Consider the following 23,912-nt stretch of genomic DNA (forward strand, 5'->3'; position numbering starts at 1 on the left):
AGGACCCAGGAAAGTTTGGAATATACCATTTTGTGGGCTGTTGCCATGTTAACATAAAATCAATGAAAAAGCCGATGGCTGCTGTGTCACACAGGGCTCCAGTTTCAATAAGGCTCCAGGTCATTCTGTGTTTTGTATTCACCAATTTTCATCTTGTTCATGATAAACTAGGCCTTGGCTTTGCTTAATAGGAATTCTGCTTGTTGAAAAGCCTGAACGATACTCTCCCTTTTTGAGAACAAATGTTATAATCTGCAAACTGCAAGGTGTGCCCATTGATGCTTATGTCACTAACAAAAATCAGGAATGACGGAGACCCCATTACAGGTTCCTATGGTGCACTCCATTTAAACTTCTTTTCAATTGAGTCTACTCCTCACACTGATACAATCTGCTGTCTGTTATTCAGGTAGGAATTTGCTCAACAGGTCCCCCAGCACCACATGATTTTACATTGCTGAGGAGGGCCTTACATGAGGTAAATTGAATACCTTACTAAGCTCACAAGGTACCAGTGCTCTAGACTCTTTTGTCTTCAAAACCCTGACTTATATTTGTAACTAAGACAAGTACTGCTACTGTCATCAACCTACCCTTCTAAAGGTGATATTGTGCATCACAAAAGAAGATACTTCCTCCAAATAACTTATCCATCTTAGAAGATTACTAAATACTTCAGTGAATAATGCATTTATTGTTTACTAAGCCACTGAAAAGGGAAAGGTGGACGCTCACAAAAATTTCACACCGACTTTTGTAACAGAACTATTGGAAACTCACAGGGAGAGACTGTGGAGTATGTGTTTTGTTTTAAAATATAGCACACTGGAAGTTCATTTAAAGTTATCATCTATGTTTTATGCATAATTCTCAATGCTCAAAATTCTCATTAATTGTTACAAATCATCATTCCTATGCTAGAGTAATTTTTATGAAATTCCATGTTTCAGTACCAGCTGGCCACATGAACTAGTGCCGGTAGGTTAGCAGTAAGTGCAAAAACTATTGGCCTGAAAAGCTTCCTTGGAAGCCTATGGTAGTACCAAATTAGGGAAATGTTGTGACTCGCTGATCTTTCAAAGTACCGCCGTGCAGTTATGCGCGTCCTCTACATGCGGCTCTGTCTGCCAGCCATGCAGCAGCAGCGCCACCTAAGCGGCCAGCCAGCAAGTGGCCGCTAGACTTGGACTCAGTTATAATTTGACTGTTAAAGTGTACACACGTCTTACTCTGTTTACTTGATCTGTGACTTTCACGTATTGCATATTCCTTGAAATATATTTGTTCAACTTGAAGTTATAACAATTGGCGATGAGGTAGTGATTTTTCTTTTCAATTGTTGACCCACATGTTTCCATGGCTACTTTAGAACACCTATAGCAAGGTCTCACAGAACAGCAAACCCACGGCAACTTCCTTCATGTCCGCAGTGTTTCACGAAACATTCACAAGGAGATTGTCCACATTGGGCCGTGCGTCACAAATGCAAAAAAAAGGGTCATGTGTCATCTGTTTGCAAATCCAACTGCATACATGATGTTCATGAACATGGCGCTGCTTCTGATTCTGTGTTGTCTGTCAATTGTATTTCTTCCCTTTCAGGGAAGCTATTCCTCGCTGTCCAAATACTTGGTCGAGATGTTCGCATGCATGTGGATACTGGTTCTGCAGCCACTATCATCAATTCTCAGATGTATCTTCAGTTGGGTTCTCCAGTCCTGTCACATGTCACTAGGCAATTACGGACTTACAATAAACAGAAGATTTCTCTCTTGGGAGAATTTGATGCCGAGGTATCTCACAAATCTGTCATTCGCACTGTTCCCATATTTGTGGTAGACCATAGTAATGCAGAGACTCTTTTTGGTTTTGATGCCTTTTGCTTTTTTGGGATCTCCATAGATGACTCTGTCAATATTGTCTCTGATGCTATTCCTTATGCTCAATTGGATTGTCGATGACATTTTCATCCCTTTTTTCTCCTGGGTTAGGCCGTGCAAACGACTTTGAAGTTCACATCATGCTCAAACTCACTGCTCGGCCTAAGTTTCTTCGGGCTCGGCCCATTCCTGTGGCCTTTCGTGATCAGGTCAAACAGGGGCTGGACTGTCTCACTGCTTCAGGGGTCTTGCTTCCTGTCACTTTTGGTGAGTGGTACTCTCTTGTCGTTGCTAAGCCAAATGGTGACATTCCTCTCTGGCGATTTCAAAGCCACTGTAAATGCTCCATGCCTTATCGACACTTACTCTATGCTTCGACCTGAAGAATTGTTCACTAAACTTGCTGGTGGCCAGTATTTTTCTGAACTTGACCTGTCAGAAGCTTATCATCAACTTCCTCTCGACACTGCTTTCCGCCAGTTTCTGTCCTCAACACGCCTTTCAGCCTATATCAATACCAACGATTGCCATTCAGGGTTGCCAGTGCCCCTGCTCTCTTTCAGCGATTCTTGGAACAATTATTGCTGACTGTCCCTATGTGTATAAATTACCAGCACGACATAGTTGTCACTGGCTCCACCACTGACGAACATTTTCAAAATCTCTGCACACTTTTTCATGTCTTACAGACTGCTGGTCTTAAGTGTAATCTTCAGTAATCAAAATTTTTTCAGGCATCTATCATGTACTTGGGGTTTCAACTCTCTCAGGATGGTATTCATCCGCTTCAGCAAACTCTCGCTGCAATCGATGCCCTTCCTCGCCCTACATCTGTTGTGGAACTGCAGGCCTTCTTGGGGAAAATAGCATACTATCACAAGTTTTTACTGTCTGCTGCTTCGGTGGCTCAGCCGTTGCATCGCTTGTTGCATAAAAACGTGCCTTTTCACTGGTCTGCATCAAGCGATCTAGCTTTCTAGAAATTGAAGACTGCTGAAGCAGGCCCCATGCCTGGCTACTTATCGACCTGGCCCACATCTTGTTCTTGCCACGGACGTCTCTCAATACGGGGTCGGTGCAGTCCTTGGGCACCGTTCTTCTGACGGTTCTGAACAACCCATTGCTTATGCCTTCAAAATGCTCATGGATGCCCAACAAAAGTATTCTCAAATTGAAAAAGAAGCTTTAGCCATTATTTGTGCTCTTCATAAGTTTGGTGTTTTTCTCTATGGATCCAAATTTCACCTTCTTACAGATCACAAACCACTTGTTTCCTTGTTTCATCCATCAACATCACTTCCTGACAAGGCTGCACACTGCCTCCAGTGTTGGGCTCTTTACTTGTCTTGTTTCAATTATCAGATTCATTTCTGGCCAACGGCTCAACATGCAAATGCTGATGTACTGTCTTGCCTTCCCATGGGTCCTCATCTGGCATTTGATAGGGGCAAATCTTTGTGTTTGCACCTGGATGTTGCCGAGCAGCAGGTTTTTGTCGGGTTCCCCATCACCGGGAACCGGCTGGCAGCTGCTACGGTTTCTGACCCTACCCTCTCCCAGGTTTTATGCTATATTCAGAAGGGTTGGCCAGATCATCTGTCCGCTAAGACTTCTGATCCATTGTGGAACTACTACGCTTCGTGTTACCGCATCATGCCTAGGGATGGTGTTATCCTCTTTTCCATCAACAATGCTTCGCCGCGTGTTGTGGTACCTGAGTCTTTGCGTGCTTCTGTCTTGTACCCCCTTCACCAAGGGCACTGGGATGTCTCTCGCACAAAATCTCTGGTGCACTGTCATGTGTACTGGCCCGGCATCGACTCTGAAATCGCACACAAGGTTGCTGCCTGCGGCCCTTGTGCGTCACAGGCCGCCACCCCGAAGTCATCTTTGGCACCATGGCCTTCGACTGAGAAGCCCTGGGTGCATATTCATGCTGACTTCGCAGGACCCTTTTTAGGTACTTATTGGCTTCTCGTTATTGATGCCTACTCTAACTTTCCTTTCATTGTCCATTGCACATCGCCTACCACCATGGCAACTGCCAGTGATCTAGCTCGCATTTTCTCTATGGAGGGCCTACCCCCTACTCTTGTTACTGATAATGGTCAGCAATTTGCCTCTTCTGATTTTGCGGATTTTTGTGCATGTCACGGCATCTTGCATGTCACGGCCTCTCCGTTCCATCCACAGTCAAACGGTGTGTCTGAATGACTGGTCCGCACATTTAAGGCTCATATGAGTAACCTCCTGACTTCTTCTGCTGATGATGCACTTCTCCAATTTCTGGCTTCTTACCGTTTCATCGCCATGGGCGACCACAACCCGGCTGAGCTCTTACATGGCCGACTGCCCCGCATGCTACATCATCTTCTGAGGCCCTCCACCTCACGGTCACGGGTGCCTTTGCTTCGCCGGTACACTGCCGACAACCTTGTATGGGTAGAGGGATGTGGCAGGCAGCCAAAATGGAGTCCTCGCCGCATCTTACGACACCGTGGCTGACGCCTGTATGAAATCCAGGTGGACACGTGTGTTGCAGTGCGTCATTCAGACCAACTTCGGTGTCGTGTGGCGGCAACACCTATTCCAGATGCCACTACACCACCTTCGGCTCTACCTGACACTCAGGTTATGGGAATCTTTCATTACTCACAACATAGTCCTCGTACCATCATATCGGTGCCAGTGCAAGAACTGACTCCATCCGGAGACGTGCCCATGTAGGAACCAGATAACCATCATCTGTTGGAGCAACTCTATGCGCCTCCTTCTCCTACAGATGCAGACACATCGCCCATGTCTCCTGTTATAACAACTGGACTTGCCGCAAAGGGCAGATTGGTGCACGGGGGCCCAGCAGATTCGACCCCCATGTCTCCTGTCATCCCGACCCGTTATCATTGGAGACACTTCCGTCCGTACGGGAAGCCTCCTCCTCGAGACTTGATGGCCAGTCAAACAACACCTATGGATGTATAGGCCACCTCCATCAAGACCTGTGCAAAAAACTCAAAGGGGGGGGGGGGAAGTGTTGTGACTCACCGATCTTTCAAAGTGCCGCCGCGCAGTTACGCGCGTCCTCTACATGCGGCTCTGTCTGCCAGCCATGTAGCAGCAGTGCCACCTAAGCGGCCGGCCAGCCAGTGGCCGCTAGACTTGGACTCAGTTATGATTTGACTGTTAAGCCGTACACACGTCTTACTCTGTTTACTTGACGTGTGACTTTCATGTATTGCATCTTCCTGGAAATATATTTGTTCAACTTGAAGTTATACCAGGGAAAATGCAGTTATTGGTTCATATCATATCTTTTGAACAGAGTCCAAAAAGTATTGCAATGATCTGTCCATAAAGATTCAGAATGGTCTATTGGTAATGTCTTCTGGTGATTCTAATATACTGTTCTCATCAACTCAAAGCTCTGACTACTGATACAAACATAAAAATGCAACTACAAAATTCCTCAGAGTATGTTGACAGACAGTACTCAGCAGTAGGAATACTTAAAGAGAAGTCATTAAACAAACTGAGAAATTTGTACTGAGCTTTTAGTATTCTCAGTAAAGTCATCAAAGCAGAAACAGTCAAATGTGCCTGCTTTGCAGTTGTACATTTCGTAATGCCACACTGCATTCCATTTTGGGACATATCTCTCAAAAATATATTTATTACGCAAAAGAGAAAATAATGAAATAAGTGCCTTTCTCTTCCATCACTTGACACCTTTTAAAGAAGACAATGTTTTGCCACTGTCATGTATCTATAGGAAACAATGTGTTAATTTTTAACAGAATTTACATTCTTCACTTCAAATTTTCTGATAAATTGTTGAAAGAGTGGCTAATGAGATATTATTTTACTTTGTTATTAAATATTTGCAAATGTTCAGTTTTCTGCCTGCAGCCCACTTGTTGCCTTTTATAGACTTTTGTAACCAAAAATAAAACTCCATTAATAACCCTAGAAAGGGATGCATAGCTGACATGGGAATTATTACTTCATCTAGTTATGTGATTGTGAAAGGCTGAGTTCATCCTAAATTCACTCTTGCTGTTAACCAAAAACACCACCAGGGAGTGTATACTTGTAACAATCCATAGGTCCGTAAAGAGGCTTCTATAAGACATTCAGTTACAAAGTTTACCAAATGTACGCATTTATTAATTCTATTGTGTACATTTCAGTATAGGCCTATAATATGAATTACTGTATAATGTGGGACCATGTAGGGGCACCATCTACTACATATAAAATACATAAAGGGAATAACAGTGTATTAGTGAACAAACAAGAACAGGAAGCAACAAAGAATATGAGTAATTTAAGACACACTGCACTTGTCACACATTTATTAGTTGATTATGTCACTCCCACACAGCATTTGCCCCCTCCCCCTCCTAAAAGATGAGAGGGAGTTCAAATTTGACCTCACAGCCAGCTTGTGTGTGGGTGGCTGGGCATGATGGACATGTAACTGCAGTCAGTGACACAGCCAGTACTGTAGAATGATGGTTGGTAGGAATGCCATTGGTAGCAGACAGATGGGGAGGGGTGTGAGGTGTTGCTTCCCCTGGTGACATTGAGTAGCCACTGGAAATCAGTGGTTGTCATTTCCACACAATTCAATGGGCTTGTGATGATATTGCAGACCAGGTCTGCTAGAGATATGGTGATCGTAGTATGTGTGCCCATGCCCTGTGATTTTACAGACCATAGTTAATCCATGGATGCAGTTGTGTGCAAAGCACAGATGCAATGCGGAGGTGTCCTATGTTGATCTTATGTTTTGTGGGCCACTTTGAGTTTGCCTTCTGTTTCCAATAGGGTATCATTCAACACCATATTGTCCTCATGTAACTTGATTATTTCACACCTGATTGTTATCTAATCTTGTTTCATGGTATGGAGATGTAATTTCAAGTTGCGGCAGTAGGACTCCCAGTAATGTTGACGGTCATTTGAGGTGCTAGCACTTAAATTATACACACTGGACATTGTGTGCTTTGATGAATGAGATTTTCCTGCAAGAATAGTATGATTGTTGACAGTGTGTATCAGTCATTAATTTAGTAAATTGATGGTCATTAGAGTCTGTGTGAGGAAATCAGCACCTGAAATTGATTAAGCAACGTTGGTTAATTTGTAAGTCCACTTGCAGTTCTCAAAGAGACCATTGTCAGCCTCAAACGTTTTGTGATCATATGCACATATGACGGACTTGTTAACTGCCATTAAATTGGCCTTAGTGTGGCAGTGTGCTGATCTCTGATACCATTTGATTAATAAAACTAGCCCTGAATAGTGGTTGGTAATGAACAGCGTTTGTGATGTAGTGTTGTGCAGTCATTTGGTAGTCGGCAGCTTTGGAGGCATGCTAATAGAAGCGTTAGGCTGAGCAGTCCTATACTGGCTTTACAACATAGGGTGCTAACTGTTCTAAAACAGTAGGTGCTGTTAGGTGGGTGTCACACTGTTGCACCTGAGCCAAATCATGTCTCAGTGTTAAGGTGCAAACATAATTTCTTGCACTTCATTGTCAGTTGACCAAAATGTCTGTGGAACAGCAAACATTTGTCTGAGTGGTCTCATGGCTATGAAACCACTGTGAGCATTTGCAGGGGACTCGTTTGTGCTCAGCTGTCACGATCAATAATTGCAATATTTACGACTGCTTAGTTAGCCTCTCGACAGTGGCATGGAGAGTTCACAGGTCCTCGAGAACACTGTGACTTTCAGGTAGATGTGGCAGGGTGGCGAGGCAGCAGCATGTTGGGCTGGTCTGTGATAGTTTGGCTTCCTTCAGAGTGAATGGAAGTTATCGTGGCGGCCACTGTGACATATGTTTTAGGCAAAGTGTGTGCTTTATTGGTAACTAGTATAATGGTTGCCCTTCCTGAACAATTAAAATTAACCTCACTTTGGTAGCAATTGTTGTTGCCAAATGTGTAACAGTAAAGCATCCAAACTGATAATCATTCCATGCAGATGTCTCCAGAATTCAGACAAAATCATGTCATCATGCCTCTCATTGTACAGGACCTGTGTGAGCCTTTGACCCATTGATTTTGTGCAATGTGAAATAAGCACCATCATGAGGGCGTTGTAGGCCTGGTGCAGGGAGCGTCATAATATAATGTCTAACACTACTGAAGTAACACGTTGATCAAGATTACTGGTCACCAAAGTGAACTATTCAAAAGAGCCAATAATTTGCTGTTACTTGAAAATGCTCTCCATTTACTGCAAGTAAGTTTTCAATTGACTGGTTGCAAACAGTGGGGCCTGAATTTACAAAGACAGTGTGGGAGGACTGCAAAAGCTGATGAGTGGATATTTCTGTTGATCTCACATGTGGTACCAGTGAACGTGAAATGACTGGAAACATGTTCACTCTGAATTTGATGTCTTATGGCACTGTTGTAGTTATGTGTGAAGCATTGTTATGTGATTATGTCACTGCGTCCAATGTCATGACTAGTGTGTTTGAAACCGTGATGTTCCAAAGTGGATCGGTGTGTGGCACGGAATCTAGTGGTTGAAACACAGGAGGCGGGCAATGTAGAATCTGTATCTCTTTTTTAATGACCTGGACGGTACCACTGATGGAATGTATGGTGGTATGCCTGACGGTACTTATCTATGCCAATTGCAGCAGATAACCTATCCACAAGAGCAGAATTGCTTCTTTGGGTTCACAAATTATGTAAGAACACTATCTCCTACAAATAATACATTCACGGACTAATGGTGTAATACACTGAGGTGTCAAAAGTTATGGGTTGGCTCCTGATATCATGTTGGACGTGCTTTTACCCGGAGTAGTGTAGCAATATGATGTGACACGGACTCAATACGTTGTTGGAAGACCCCTGCAGAAATATCGTCCCATGCTGTCTCTATAATTGCGGGTGCTCCTTTTACACTAGTTTGTGCATGAACTGACATCTCAATTATGTCCCATAAATGTATGAAAGGATTCACGTTGAGTGATCTTGGTGCCCAAATCATACACTTGAAATGTTCAGAAAGTTATTCAAAGCGACTGCAAACAATTGTGGCCTGGTGACCAGGTACACTGTCATCTGTAAAAATTCCACCACTGTTTCAAACATGAATAGCTGCAAATGGTCTCCAAGTAGCTGAACTAAAACATTTTCGTTAAATGATTGGTCCAGTTGGAGCAGAGGAGCAAGTCCATTCTATGTAAGCACAGCCCACACAATTATGGAGCCACCGATAGCTTGCACTGCGCCTGAAATTTGCTACTGTTGAAACACTCTTGACACTGCGGATCTCAGAATACTGAATCCCCTAATGATTTTTTAAGTGGAAAGTCCCGCACATCTAGCAGCAACTACCATTCCATGTTCAAAGTCTGTTAATTCCCCTCATGTGGCCAAAATCAGGTTGGAAACCTTTTCGCATGAATCAATCAAATGCAAATGACTGGTCTGCTAATGCAATGGTCTCAGATACTCCACTGCACAGTTTACTGAACCTGAAAAGCCCAAGCAGTCAGTAACAGAAACAAAGTACTTGTTTAAGAGGTTTGCAACATTACATGCATTTGTCACCAAAGTCTCATATATTTTTAGAGCTATCTGTTCCTCTTCCTTTTTGGCCCTACCTGTCCCTGTCTGCATAAACAAGGCAAAAAAGACAAGATAATTGTTTTACATGTCTAACTTGCTCTACTCTGTCTCTTCTCCACAGGATGATTTGCCCTGCAAAAAGTTTTAAGTTTGTTTATTTACCTGGCAGCTGCAGTTAAATGTTTTGCAGTACCATAGTGAATTCACAAGTAAGATATTTTCTTCGCTACAACAACCATGTACACAACAAAACATATCCTTAACTGTAGGCCCACTTCCCACTCTCTTCACTTGCATATAATCAGCCTGAATACCTTACACCTCATATACATGCATGTAATCAACCTTAATGCATCGACATCTACACATAAACAAGTCATTACAAGCAGAAGGCAAAAAACAACTGTCATTATCCTGAACAAGTGGCTCAAAGCATGTTTTACAATTATTTATCATTTCTTTCGGGTCATATATAGACTTGAATTCAGCACTCAGTTTGAACACCTATGCTCTAATATACAGCACTTTTAAACTGCGAGTATGATAGACATTGTCCACAATCTAAACTCATAGGATGTACGAGAGAGAGAGAGAGAGAGAGAGAGAGAGAGAGAGAGAGAGAGAGAGAGAGATGCAGCAGTAAGGCACCAGAGTGGTAAACACATGCAGAAAATTTCTATTATAATTTTAATTCTCTACTAGTAAAGTTAATAGCAATGTTACTTCCGGGGTAATCAGTGAATGTTTTGGCAAATGGAAGGCAAGGTTGGTCATAACATTAGCAGATCAACAGCACGCTCAATTATAAATTAAACTTTTCTTCAGATGGGGGCAGTCTAAGGGACCACTGTAATTTTTGCCAGATTTACTACTAGTCATACTTTGAATTCTTGCTCTATCATGCCAGAAAATATAGCTGAGACACAAAAAAAATTACAAACAGGTTATAAATCATATTTCAATTACATACTCGTAGTGGACTATGTGGTAATCAATATGACTGTGAACTTTACACAAATATATTTGTATTCCATTACTAGAAATTTAAAGCCCAATAATGAAATTCAATTCACAATTTCTATTGACTGTTTTGATGAGATGAAATTTTCTCTCTAGATTAGATTAAGTTTTTGTTCCATAGACACAAAAGTGACATGACTCTCATGGGCGTGGAACATGTCACAAAGTATAACATAAAAAATATAGAACATATGAATACAACACTCACTTCCCCAATCATTTGTCAGGAGATTGTCACAATATGTGAACATATTACAATAAACTGGAACTGCTAATATTTACAGAATTCATACACTATCAGAATGAAGCCTAGTTATAAATATCTGATAAATTTATCATCATACCTAATCTTAACTATTGTGACTAAGTGTTGTCAAACCAGTAATTTTTACATAAGCTGGTCTAACTATCCCTGTTAGAATATTCGTCTACAGAGTAGATGAGTTTCCTACCAAAACGCTTTTCAAACTGTGTGTAAGCTCTAATTTATCTGTACAAGGTTTTTAATGGTTGCTAGCAGTTAACTGAATCTGCGTGTTCCTGAATATTGGGCGCATTTTTGGGTCAAGGTACGTGATTTTAGGTTTTTATGCACACTGTTCTTATCACTAGTATTGATACTATATATTAAGCTATTGGTTGTAGACACATTATTTTCAACCAATTTCATAAAGGAATATACTGAGAAGCAGTGGTTAGAATATCCGATTCCTTGTGTCCACTACTACAATAACATTGTCTCGACTTCGAAACTAAACACGCTGTCGTTACGTACTGACAAGTCCTTTGGCGCTGCTACACTGACAGATAATGACAGGAATTGGCATAAGCGCGGAGGGTGTGCAAGTTATCCATTCGTAAACTGTTATATTTTGCTGCTATAAGAATAGCGATAACCACGAAAAGTTTTATTCAATAGAAACGGTTATGCCCAGAAGTAATTGCTTTCGGTTGAAGAGATTGGGGAAGCTCCAACATTCCTGCTTGTTACGCTCGTTGAAATTGTGTGGGTTCATCAATATTATTATCGTAGTCGTCATTACGACTATGGTCCTAATCTCAAAAGGATCTCTCCAACTATTTTATGTCGATTCTTTTACGGCTTCTGCGCTTCGCCAACCCTCCTCCTTTCTCCGGGCTTGGGACCGGCAACAGCAACTGCAGAGCTACTTAATTCACTCCAACAGTAACTGCAGGCGGAGTTACAGTGGTTTCCCACACCAACATTTCAATTTCTACGTTCACGCTACAAACAAATTTACGACAAATGCTACTGATTCCAACTCTGCTGTACTTTGAATTTCTGGATCAACTGCAACGTCGAACAGCCGCTATTTATAGGCTACAAGATTGACGCGCACAACTATCGATAGTTAACGAGTGTCGAACCATTGCAAAGACATTTATTACGCTTGTATTTCCATGGACCTAGTTTTCGGTGAGTTAGTCAATTTACTTTGTTTTGCAATATTTGTAAATATCTAATAAAGCGAGACAAGTACAGTGTTTGGCGGTGAATCGCACAAGACTTTAATGACAGCGAAACAAGGGGAAGTGATATAATTCTCAGAAGTTACCACACCCATTTGAAGGCGTTGTGAGTATAAACTTTGAAGACGAAATTTTTGGCCAGCGGGAAGATCTGTGTTTGTTATTGTTTTGATCAAGATAGTATATGCTTCGTGTAGTGCAAACTTCGCGATAGGCTTAGTGCTGTTCCGATTTATAAGATACGAAAAGCAGAACGCAAAATGGGTTGCAAAATTGTTGGAGAGAGAATAGGAAACGTAATATACTTTGACATTCTGGGAGTTAAGTAAGTTTATCAGTTAAAATTATTGTGATTAGCATATCGTATTTTCCCGTAGAATATAAATGTATAGGATTTATTTAATACTGTGTCGTATGTGCTCAAGCTGCAAGTACAGCGTTGTACTGAGAACGTTATAAACTGCAGATTTAGTTTCATAGTTGTAAGCTTATATTAAAGAGTAGAAAGCAACTTAGTACTGTTTATATGGTTGTTGGAAGGCTTCTTGAAAGTTAACTCTCATTCAAACGTTTTGAGTTGTTAAGTAGTGAAGTTCTTGAAGTTTATTTTCAGTCCCTGAAGCCTTTAACGATGAGACTTGCTAAAAGCAGAAGGTGACATGCAGCTAAACAGTAGATACTGTGAGAGATTTGCATTTGTAAAACAGGATACTGAAGTAGCAGGTAAGGGTTTATGCGAATGTCTCGGCTTACATTCAGAAAATCAGCGTCTGTTTATTATTAATCTGAAGTACCAGTGGGGAGTAAATGGTTTAGGGTGTAAGTATATGAATCTCAGTGTTAGAGTAGACAATTTTTAAATCTTAGCTGCGCTGATTAAAAAGAATATGCTGTAGGACAGACTGAATAAGACTGTACTGTCAGTCTTGTTTGTGGGCCAGTACAGTGAGAAGGATTTCTAAGTGCAAAGCAGGCAGTGCTGACCTTTTTGGGTTGTACCAAAAAGATGGACACACTGAACAAATGTTCCAAAAGTAATTAAGCTTCTTTCTAGATAATGTAGTCCTGTTTTCTTGCCAAATGGCAGTCATTGCCTCATCAATATTTGTGAGGTGGAAAGCGAAAAGGGACCTCCTTTGGAGAAATTAGGATTTTGAGTTTTTGTAGTTTTTACATTCAGCGTTAAATTCTGAACAACCCGTAAAATAAATCTATGTCTATCTCTAAATTTGAGGCAGTTATGGCAGGTTGAATATTTATGAAATAAAAGTGGTGTTTTGAGATATGGCCTTTTAAAGTTTCACTTTATTATCATTGCTTAACTTTACATATTTAATAAACAAATTCTGCATATATATTACACTTAAAATGTCTTTTGTCAAGTGGTTTGGAGATTTCTTTTTTAATGAACACTTCACAATAAGTGGATTACTCCCTGAGACCTATAGCACATCAGAGTGTAAATACATTTGAAACGAAATAAATTGGCCCCTTGTTGAGAAAAATATTACAAGCCCTGTGCTTATTTTTTTTTTGCATAATATTGATATTTTTACACTATGTTATGACATCTTTTTGATCAAATTTTGATCCTGGAGCTATGAATGGTGCTAGAACCACGAGAAATTGGAAGCCACAAATCCTACAAAATACACTCCTGGAAGCCGTGTGTCAGACCCACCGTACTTGCTCCGGACACTGCGAGATGGCTGTACAAGCAATGATCACACGCACGGCACAGCGGACACACCAGGAACCGCGGTGTTGGCCGTCGAATGGCGCTAGCTGCGCAGCATTTGTGCACCGCCGCCATCAGTGTCAGCCAGTTTGCCGTGGCATACGGAGCTCCATTGCAGTCTTTAACACTGGTAGCATGCCGCGACAGCATGGACGTGAACCGTATGTGCAGTTGACGGACTTTGAGCGAGGGCGTATAGTGGGCATGCGGGAGGCCGGGTGGACGTACCGCCGAAATGCTCAACACGTGGGGCGTGAGGTCTCCACAGTACATCGATGTTGTCGCCAGTGGTCGGCGGAAGGTGCACGTGCCCGTCGACCTGGGACCAGACCGCAGCGACGCACGGATGCACGCCATGACCGTAGGATCCTACGCAGTGCCGTAGGGGACCGCACCGCCACTTCCCAGCAAATTAGAGACACTGTTGCTCCTGGGGTATCGGCGAGGACCATTCGCAACCGTCTCCATGAAGCTGGGCTACGGTCCCGCACACCGTTAGACGTCTTCCGCTCACGCCCCAACGTCGTGCAGCCCGCCTCCATTGGTTTCGTGACAGGCGTGAATGGAGGGACCAGCGATGAGAGTCACTTCTGCCTTGGTGCCAATGACGGTCGTATGCGTATTTGGCGCCGTGCAGGTGAGCGCCACAATCAGGACTGCATACGACTGAGGCACACAGGGCCAACACCCGGCATCATGGTGTGGGGAGCGATCTCCTACACTGGCCGTACACCTCTGGTGATTGTCAAGGGGACACTGAATAGTGCACGGTACATCCAAACCGTCATCGAACCCATCGTTCTACCATTCCTAGACCGGCAAGGGAACTTGCTGTTCCAACAGGACAATGCACGTCCGCATGTATCCCGTGCTACCCAACGTGCTCTAGAAGGTGTAAGTCAACTACCCTGGCCAGCAAGATCTCCGGATCTGTCCCCCATTGAGCATGTTTGGGACTGGATGAAGCGTCGTCTCACGCGGTCTGCACGTCCAGCACGAACGCTGGTCCAACTGAGGCGCCAGGTGGAAATGGCATGGGAAGCCGTTCCACAGGACTACATCCAGCATCTCTACGATCGTCTCCATGGGAGAATAGCAGCCTGCATTGCTGCGAAAGGTGGATATACACTGTACTAGTGCCGACATTGTGCATGCTCTGTTGCCTGTGTCTATGTGCCTGTGGTTCTGTCAGTGTGATCATGTGATGTATCTGACCCCAGGAATGTGTCAATAAAGTTTCCCCTTCCTGGGACAATGAATTCACGGTGTTCTTATTTCAATTTCCAGGAGTGTAGATTACTGAGATCCCATATTTTGTAGTTGCCAAACGACTTTATTTTCTGTTCATAAAAAAAAGTCTGAATGGGGTTAAAGGCACTTTAACAAGAGCATTTACGTGTCTTCTTTTTTCACTGGAATATTTGTTTGGTCAGGTTCTTCTTTAGGATCCTTACTTTCGCTGACTTGAGTTTCTGGTTCACTTCTGAGCCTACCTCAAGACATGTCATGTCGTTGTACTTCTGTTTGCAATAGGTCCTGATGTTTTTAAAAAGGTACTGTTTTCGTTGTCTTGTCAGCCCTGGAGGAATTACTGCAGCAGGAAACCCTGTGGGTCCATTGTCATTGGGGAAGATGCGGTGCACAAATTCATTACCATCATTGTCCAATTTGCAGTGTACTCTACCTTTGTAGCTAACGTTGAACTCAAAGTGGTTGTATTTAGTTATGTGAGGTACTTTGTTAGCTTTAACATCCTTCAAGAAATTTAGCCAGTCATATGTATTCACAGCAACTTCACCTATTTCATTTCCAACAGCAACAGCTGAGTTAACATGTGTTGTAGATGAAGATTTCTCAATGCAGTCGGCGAATTCTTGTATGGAAGAGATATAGGTGACCCTAAATCTTTTTTTTTTAAAGTCCAAATGCCCAGTCATGTGCAAATTTCGTGTGACCTGCTGGCATTAATGACAAAACAATACTCTTATTTATGTTATTACTGATTCTCCAAGCAAGATATCCTAATAAGATATTGTTCTTGTTCGGACCTACACAATTGTTAGCATGGATTAACATTGTCTTCTCCATGAATGTAGTTTTTAAAGTAGTTGTGGAAAAGACTGACAGCAACGTTGGATCCCATTGTTGTTCATACACTTTCTGGGAGTAGATAGTGTACTTGTTTGTTCACAGTCTCACACAAAACCCCAAATATTCCTATTCTGAATGGAACCAATAACTAAATAGGTCCAGGCTGCAACGGGTCACTGGGTATGTGAACCTGCTGGGCCATGTCAAAACTGTAGTGTACACAACTTCTATCACCATCTTCAAAATTTTCCATGGTCTTTTTGATAGTTCCCTTATAAAACACACTTTCTTTTGCAACAAGTTGTAGATGGGACCTCATTTTTTTCAATAGTTTCCATTTTAGTTACATCAGGCACTGAAACCATTGCAGTTCCAGAAGTGAAATGCTGTTGACAAAATGCACAGAGATCTGATTTGGGCTTCATGACAACTATTTTTGGCCATATCTCTTTCCAAATATTACAAAACACTCTACTTGATACTGGTTTTACGGGCATATCATTTGTAAAGGAAGCCTTATAAGTTTCAAATATTTTGGCTTTATTATCACTTGAAGGTAGAAGCTTGAAATTTGCTTTATACTGAGTGCTACTTCTGCCTGGTAAAATTATGGCGTGTTGTTCTGCGTAATTGTGTAAAAACCTTACAACAAACTCTGAATCAGAACAATAAATCACATTCTTAGGAAGTTTTCTTGCATTACCATGAGCTTTGACAATCAGTCCTGTATCATTATACATTTTTGTTACAGCGCTTTAGTCTTTTAATTTTAATATTGTTTGAGAACATGTAAGTGTTTGTACAAACTTGCCGTCCTTTTACTGATTATTTATTTCGTGATTGTTTCCTCTCAGTTTGTACTTTGTTTACGAGCTGTCAAAGAAGAATCTGAAGTTACACACTGCAATTGGCCTAAAATTACTTGATCTAATGTGTTGACATTGTTCTCATAATGATCAGTCTCAGCACATTCATGATGCATTTCCAAATATTCATCAACTGAACAGTAATTTCAACATCCTTCTTTGCACCTGCAACCTGCTTTTAAAAACTCTGAAACGAGAGCATGGTCTCTGTCAGCATCAAAAGAGTCAATTAAATTTATGCCGTCATCAGTTACTACCAGGTCAAAGTCTTCAGCACCATCATTCTCATCTACACCTTGATCACTATTAACATTTCGTTCTATTTCAATAACAACATTATCAGTAACATTATCGTTGTTACCTAATGCTTCATTAAACTTTGGAATGTCTTGTAATAAAGAAATATCAAATAGGTTAACTGACTCATCACCTTGAGGTTCCAGTTTCTCATCACTTGATTCGTTTCTACTTGGCATTCTTTCAGAAAAATAATCTTGAAATACTTCGTAAACTTTTATCATATAAATCACCACCAAGACAAGTATCGTTCAGTGCTTTCACAATTCTATCTTCACACATTGCATACTTTAAACTGAGCAAGCTGTAAACATTAATTTTTTACATCAGCTGTCAGCTGTTCTTTAAGGGCTACCTACTATACATTGGCAGTATCTGTAGGCATTCGCAAAAATAGGACCATGTGTGTTGTTTGGCATTATTGAAATCACAAAACAGTTTTCTTTTATATGAAATTACTCTGAGCTCCTTAAAATGCTTCTAAAATTTAAGAGATGCTATTTTGTGAAGTAGTGCATGTATAGCTGCGATATTTAGAAAAGGGACCTCTTGCCGAACCAATGTTATTTCCCGATAACGACAAGAGGTCTCTTTTTCCGATAGTTTTTAATGATGTACTTGACGTTAGTTGCATTCAAATAAGTTTCAAATTAATATGCACCTGTACAGAATGAAGTAAACTATTATAATATATAAAAAACGAAAATTGATATTTTACACATTATTGAATGTTTTTGCTTGTACTGAAAATTTTACTGTTCCGACAAGAGGTCCCTTTTTGCTTTCCGTCTCACATTTACTATCTGATGCTGCTGTCACGTTATTTGCTCCAGGTCAGGTGCTGATGCTACACCCATCTGCTTAGACCTGTGACGTACCTGTGATGTGGTGGTAATGTCATTGTGACGTTTGATGTTTCTGAGTCTGTCTGCAACAAAGGAGGAAATCAGGAAGTGCAGACTGTTCTGCGGCATTGGATGGCGTTGTAACCGAAATTTCACTGTGCCCTATCACAGTTGAAGGCACCTGGTCCATGTGGTACATAGTATCCGCTCTGGCGCTTCATCGCATGGCAAAGGCAAAGTGACGGGTGCTGGCATCCAAGGGTGAGAAGAGCAAGGAAGAGGGCCCTGCGGGAGCTGCCTTAACGGCGCTGACACTGGAAACATAGGGCAAGTTGCAGAGACTCCATGGCTAAAGAGACGCATCTGCTTCTGATGCCTGCACACCTCACCAGATGGATCTGATATGACAAATATGGCACGGCCAAGATGACGAAGGATGCACCCTTTCAACCATCGGCGATTGCCGTGGGAATGACAAAAATAGACAATATCATCTGGCAAGGATTTATGGGTCTACTGTGGCAAAGAAACATGGTGCGGGGGGATGCAACAAATGCAGAGTTCTGTGAGGATGACCTCGCAGTGATTCACCTCCAAACCACCGTCACATGGCTGCGATCGGTACGAAGACAAAAACAACAGAAGAGCATCCTCACAAGAATGAGAGTCAGTCAATTTAGACATTTTCGACTTAAATGTCCGAACGAATCTTTCAGCGGCTCTGTTTGATTGAGGGGAGAATGGTGCTGAAGTTAAATGCTGAATACCATTAGCTTCACAAAAGGTTTTGAACCCTGCAGACACAAATTGAGGTACATTGTCGGTGACAATGACTTGGTGCAATCCCTCTATGCTAAATATAGAAGGCAAGTATTTGATGGTAACAGACGATGTTGATGACATGTGAACAACAGATGGAAAACTGCTAAAAGAATCAACAAGAATTAACCATCGTGTGTCCCAAAACAGGACCATCAAAATCTAAATGTAAGCTATTCTGTGGCAAAGTTGCCTTTGGCCAAGAGAGAATTTTCTGCGGTGGTGCGGATTGTTTTCTGCACACACGGAACAAGAACAACAAATCTTGGGTATGTCAGCAACAATACCATACCAGGTACAGTGACGGCGAGCTAACTGTTTTGTCTGTACGATACCCTAATGACCCTGGTGAAAAGTTGTAGCACAGGTGACTGCAAAGAACGAGGAACAATAACACGAGATTGATGGTTCTCCACGCACAGCAAGATGACACCACGTTAGGCAAAAAGTCGTCTGCACAAAAAAAAGACGAACCAATGGTTCTTCGATCCAAATTTTAGACAAAGGCCTTTGCTTAGTGACATAACGCAAAGCAACACTTAATACTAGGTTGTTAGCTGTTGCTGTGGTTATACGACAAAAGTCAGCAGGAAAACTTTCTACTACATCATCATTTTGCACACCAGTGAACATACAAGCCTGTTCAGAAGAGTCAAACAGCAAGTCTTCAGCTATTGGCAATGGTATGAGTTTGTTGACTATAGTTTCTTTGTGTATATTGAAATTGGTGATGACCAATTTTTCATAAATTTTGGGGTTTTTCATGTCAGTGTGTGGTAATTGTGTTGGACTGTGATTGGTTGGTATCATGGTTATTGATGTACCATCAGAATATGTTTCTGATATTACTCTTGTTGGCATGGTTTGGTTTCTTGTACTGTGGTCTATGCCTTAGGTAGAGTAAGTGAAAGTGTGGAATATAGATTTTAGCATTTGAGTCTGTTGCTTTTTGTACAGTGGGCTTTGTTTTTTGGTGCTATATAGGTCAATTTGTGTCATCGGGTTTTGGAGTTGAGTGCGACTACGCGATATCAAGACCTTTGCTTGAGGATTATGGGTGAAGTGAAATTTGCAACACCATGTTTTAGAGTTGTATGTTGGTTCCTGGTATCGAGGGCTTTGTTGGAGCTATGTAGGTGAAAATTGTGGTGTTGAGTTTCTTAGTTGTGTATTGGTTGCTGGTATTGTAGCCCTCATTTGAGATACCAAAATTCACAACACCAATTTTGTTGTGTTAAATTTTGAGGATTTCATGTGCTTGATTTCTGGGCAAATATTTGTTTTGCTGTAATGTCATTATTCTTACTGTCCTACATTTGTCCGCGCCCGAAACCACCTCCGTCATTCTTTTCTCCTGTCAGTCCTGTCAGTTACATTCTGTTGTTGGAGTTAAATACTTCAAATGTTATTTATCTTTGTTTGCAGTTGTAATAAGTGATGTCATGGTCACTGTATTGTATGTGCTTGAAATGGTTTAAACCCTGTTGATGACATTACTGTTTAAAACAGGTGGGTGGAGCCTTGATTTTGTTTTGCCAATCTACCTTTTATAATAGTTAGAGCAGTAGATCTCTTTATATAGACTGAATTTGTTCTTCAGATATAGTTTGTGTGTCTAACTAGAAATAATGCTATGTTGCAATGACATTACTGTTTAAAACAGGTGGGTGGAGCCTTGATTTTGTTTTGCCAATCTACCTTTTATAATAGTTAGAGCAGTAGATCTCTTTATATAGACTGAATTTGTTCTTCAGATATAGTTTGTATGTCTAACTAGAAATATTGCTATGTTCCAAGGATCATTGGTCTGTTTGTACCAAAATGGTGTAGGTTACATTGGTTTTACACTCTGTGTCTTCATAGTAGCTACTTACAGATTACCAGCTAGCTCACTGGCAGAAAAGTAATAATAATGAACATATTGGTCTCTGTCACTGCTCATGTTAGTGTGGCTGTGAAAAATCAGTTCAAGCTGAACTGTGATCTGCACCATCAATACAAGACAGAAATCTAACTTAGGAATTATATCCTATGGTGTGAAGATATTTGGGAAGCTACCCACTAACATACAGTGAGTAATTGGTTATATCAGTCAATTCAAAACATTCCTGGTGATGACTGCTTCCACTGCTTATCTTAGTGCAAGGGTTTGATTCCTCCTTTAGATGGATGGCAAGTAGTATGTTGTAAACTGTCCTGTGTAATAACAGATTTAGGTTACTATTTTCTTTGAAAAATACTTTATTAATTAAGTAAATATTAAGTTCCTGTTAAGACAGTCTGCAGCTACCTAACGTAACTGAAGTAACAGCAGCTTTCTTTCAAATTCATTAGAACACTTTTATCTGGCAGAGACATAACTATTATTAAGCAGTATTGTGATAGTTTCTTGTTAATATAGTGTAGGGCTTAAGCAATGTTTGGTTGTTTACTTGTTCCATAGCCCTGTAAGTTCACATTCTTGGTGGGATGTACAGAACATGGTGAATGAGTAGAAGGTATCACTATTCTTTCGAAATTTTGCTGGTTTATTTATGTCAAGCCACGTTAGTAAATGTATATCTTGTGAAACAGCTGTTAGAATGTGTGACGTTTGCCTGCTTTATTTCTTCCTTGATAGTCCTCTGTGTCGACGTTGTGGATTGTTATACTAGCTGAAAAGCAGTGGGTGGAAGCTCAACACTGACTGCCGTAAATGATGTAGCTGATAGTTGCACAATTGCGATTCACAGTTCTTTACTTTCACTGTTCACAGCCTGCCCAATATTACACAATTATATGGGTGATTAACTGTTGGTTAATGTTGAAAAGCCTTATTAATAGGTTGCAGGCAACATCAGCATATTGCTGCAATAGATGCCATTGAATACCTATGAACAGTAAAAACCTAACTAGGCAGTTCTTGCAGAATAATATGATGTGTGTGACACTATTCCTCAAATAAATTGAACAGACATTGTCATAACACACGGCTTATTTGTGTTACACTTATTCCACTGTTAACTTGATGGATTGTTGTTAATTTAACAAATACATAATTCCTGTCTGAAAATCGACTGTGGATTGACTGTCTCAGCACAAAAAATCAGTTTTTTGTATATCCTCTCAATAATAGGCACTGAAGCTTTACATTTTCACTGTTTGAGTTACAGAAATTACAATTAAAATTTAACTCATTCAATGAAACTCATAACTCATTCTTTTTAGTAGTTCCTTCTTCCACAAAGATTAGGCTGAATCATTTGTTTAAATAATGAAATTAATATAGTTACACAAACAATACTTTTGACAAATCTGGTAATTATTTTGGAATTAATTAAGGGCTGACTTTGCTAATATGTTTTTGAATAGAGCCAAATAGATACTTTAAGAATCTGAGTAGTTTTTCTTCCAAATGTTTATATTTACTACAGAATTTATATTTATTTATAAGTCAACAATAGAATCTGTCACAAAACAAATACTGATTTCACCCTATAGCAAAAATTTAACTAGGAATGGTCAAAATAAATTAGGAAATTAATTACATATACAAAAGAAGGCACAAAATTAGACCTTGTGCTATATTCCTTAAGGTGGAGGGCCAGCATTTCTCTTTTATGGAAATGCAGATTATATTCATACATGTAAAGGTAACTAGGCAAAAATTAAAATAAAAGTAATTTAAGGAGGTAGGTGGAAAAAGAAGAGACGAATTAGAGAGATCCCAGCTTGCTTCATCACAAATGCTTAAGGCCTTGAAGATGCACCTATAAAATGACTCTTGGTAATCACTAGCATCACTGTTCGCAACTGCCCATTTACATTGTGAATGCAACATGTTATCAGATTAGCTTATTACATGCTTCACCATTTGACAGCTTAATATTTGCTGAAATGCAGCAGTTTTCACTCCTAGGTGCTTCATTGGCAATGGAGTGGTGTACTCTACTCAGAAAATTCATGTTACTAATCAGTACATACTTAATTCTTTTCTGATTTGACATACAGTGATGTTATTCTACTTATGTTTGTTCTTTCCACTCATTCAGTATATCTTTGATTTATTTTCAGGAACACATCGCAAATTCAGTAGTACCACAACAGAATGACTACAGGAGCGAAATGTACACCTCGCCACTCTAAATTGGGGCCCAGCTCATCGTCAGACTGCAGACCATATCTAAGCTCTTATGGGGCGTGATGGTTACAGAAACATCCGCCAGCTTGTCACAAGGTAGTAACGTTGGTGACTGGGCTGAGGATGCTGTTTTGTTCAAGACTAACCCACATCTCGTTTTGGACAATCCCTCCACCACTCCAAATGCTCCACAAAAAACTGAGGCTTCATCATCATGAAAGATTGCCCATCAGGTCTCGAACATACAAGGTACCGTGGCGAATAAGTTCCGCTGCCATCGTTAGCCTGATGTTCCTTCCATGGTGTGGCCAAGAAGGGGAACAATTTGGCGTCGCACTTCTGTGCATTGAATTGAACTTGTGATCGCCAAAAGACTGCTAGTGTTTCACCACTACCAGCAAGAGATTTTGGACTATGCTTCATCGCATGTCAGTCTCCCTGATGCCACCCACTCAGACCAGGGGCACTACCCACAGGTGCCACCTAGCCACAGCAAAGGCCACATGGCAGGACGGCCATTGCCAGATGTCCGGATGCCCCAGGGGGATGGGTATCTACCCCTTGGCATATGTGGGGATTTAATGGCACAGGCATCAGCAGAGTGATCCCTGTGTGGTCAGGGGCTACAACCAACACGGTACATGGTGGACCCACCACGACGAACTGGCTACCATTCTGGATATCGGGTGCAAAGAAATACATGGTCATCGTCGACACAGAAAGCGACACTGCACAATTCATGGTGGAAAACACATCCAGGAAGGTGTCCTCGCCCAAGAGATGGGGAATGAGCGGGACTGAGATGCGACAATGAGGAAGTGGGCTAAAGATTTCAGTGCACGATGGACATTATGCACCATGTAAGGCTCCCTTCCCCAATTGGCTTGATCTTTGGGAAAATTTTGAAGAATGGAGTTCAAAACCATACAGGGGACTGTAACATAAAGACTGAAACATGGGAAACTCCTTTTAATTGCCTCTTATGACAGACAGGAATACCTCTGGCCTTTTCTTATCCCTGGACGTGCAGGGCGAGAACCATCAGTGATTTCACCAAAGCAAAGATGACTGATGTGAATCTACTACTTACTATCTAAACAGTTTGGGGATGACTGGAAGAGCATAGGAGATTTAGATTTCTGTGTGAACT

The 23,912-nt window shown here is 41.2% G+C and overlaps 1 long non-coding RNA gene across 1 annotated transcript in view; it reads left to right on the forward strand.

Annotated features, from left to right (window-relative positions):
* Window positions 1–23,557, forward strand: part of LOC126299261 (uncharacterized) — a 717,934-nt gene extending 694,377 nt beyond the window's left edge. Inside the window, exon 3 of the long non-coding RNA XR_007552757.1 lies at window positions 23,526–23,557. This is a non-coding gene — a long non-coding RNA (uncharacterized LOC126299261). The remainder of the gene's footprint in view (window positions 1–23,525) is intronic.
* The last annotated feature ends 355 nt before the right edge of the window (window positions 23,558–23,912 follow it).

The sequence above is a fragment of the Schistocerca gregaria genome, chromosome X (assembly GCF_023897955.1).
Source record: "Schistocerca gregaria isolate iqSchGreg1 chromosome X, iqSchGreg1.2, whole genome shotgun sequence".
Classification (NCBI taxonomy): Eukaryota; Metazoa; Arthropoda; class Insecta; order Orthoptera; family Acrididae; genus Schistocerca; species Schistocerca gregaria.